The sequence below is a fragment of the Chrysochloris asiatica genome, unplaced genomic scaffold, assembly GCF_000296735.1.
Source record: "Chrysochloris asiatica unplaced genomic scaffold, ChrAsi1.0 scaffold00117, whole genome shotgun sequence".
Classification (NCBI taxonomy): domain Eukaryota; kingdom Metazoa; phylum Chordata; class Mammalia; order Afrosoricida; family Chrysochloridae; genus Chrysochloris; species Chrysochloris asiatica.
In genome coordinates, this window is record NW_006408635.1 from 4930225 (window position 1) to 4932093 (window position 1869).

A 1869-nucleotide genomic window follows, 5' to 3' on the forward strand; every position below is an offset into this window, starting at 1 on the left:
GAGTCACCACAATGGAAAGTGTGTGCTGGAAGGCTGAAGACATCATGAATGAACATACTGAATGTGATTTGTTCTAACATATTTAGGAATTGTTTCCAACCCAAAATTCGAATAGTTCCGCCGTAGATGATTCATTTTACATATCTTCATCAGTTGCAGAAATATTTGCATGCATAGATAATAAATTCATTTCAAGGTACTTATTTTTAAGTGTCTGCTTGTTTATATCAGCTACACCTGTTCTTTATTAAGACTTTGTTTTTGCAGAGAAATGAAAAGACGCTGATATTCTGAAAATGTGTATGCTCTAGTAACTAAACATCAAAAATATTTTTTAATTAGACTTTAAATGTTGACCAATGAATCTTTAAGACAACTATTGACTGTCCAAAGCTCCCCCTAGATTAATGTGCAGTCGAATCTGTGCATCTAAAAAAGTTTTTTTCAATCAATATTTTCATTTGCCCCCCCTCCTCTTCACCCCAGTAGCATTTTATTTATTTATTTATTTATTTTTGTCTTGTTTTGGTTCTTTTATCTTTTTCAACAAACAGAGGTGGTGGTAAGTGCAGTTTGTCATTTTTAAGGCATGAGGATTCGGCTTTTACTATTGGAAGATTTGTCCATTATTTAAATGAAACGTGTTTTCTGTTTCATCATTCAGTGTGGATTTAGAAAGGCTGCCGAGTAGACCATCAATTTGGTTCGAAAAGAATAAATGAAAAAGGAGACTGGTATTGCTCTCTCATGGGAGGCTCTCTGTCGCTGTATTGTTTCTCCGGTATTAATTATCTACGTGAAAATAATTCACTACGCTGCAATATTATCTCCCTACTCTCAGCTCCGCAGTCGGCTGCTTCTTGGCCTGCCTCTTCCTACACACTTGCATCTCCTGACGTCAGCAAGTGCTGCTCACTGACCGTGGCTCCAGGCAGCCAAGAGAGATTCCGGCTTTCAACTGTCTCCTTGGAAGGGAAGGTTAGCTCTCCACCAGGCTGCAGGACAGACTTATTTACAATTCCGTCATCCTTCTCTGGCTAGGTTTGCAGAAGGTTCTCTGTGCCTAAACTTGGAGATGAGACACCACAGAGGAGCATTTATAAGTCAGGCAGCAGAAGCCGCAAAGCCTTCAGTAAAGGAGAGAGGCAGAGAGGAGGAGAAAGAGGGGACGCACTGTGAAGCCCCCTTGTGCTCCAGCCAAGGTCTCCTAGACCATTGTTAGCATTAAAGATGGGCTCTGACCCGCCATGCAGAAGGTGATGGAAGGATAGATTCTGTTTACAGGGACATGCAGGCCTGGCTTTGGATCCTGAAAACAGAGATGCAGAAATGCGAGTGGGACGTGGGAGCGTTCACTGGAGGTTCCAAGCCAGTAGGGTTGCAGCACAAAGGGTGATAAGAGGCTGTTTCTTTCTGCCCACTCAGATCCGTGCGTTTTCAATTACTGTCTGAGCTCTCTGTTAGACCCACCCCACAAACCCGGTTATGTGTTTATCCATCGCTAGGTAAGGAGCACCGTGGCTCTAGAGGATAAGCACTGACAAGGCCGGCAGTTTAAGCCCACCAGCTGCTCAGCAGGAGAAAGATGCGGCTTTCTGCTCCCATTTGGCGCACACAGGGTCACTCACTATGAGTCAGATGCGAATCAACGGCACTTAATACCAACAAACTGTTTGATAATATACTAGAGTGGCCTTGGATTATTTGGGTTTGGTTTTAACTCTAGATCAATCATTCTCAGTATAACCACCTTCTCCACAAAGCCCAGATCTTCACCCTTCCAAGCATAGTGGCTCTTCTAGACTCAGCCCTCCCACTGCCCATAGGCCCCGCCCTGTATCTCCTGGTACCACCCCCCTACCCTCACCC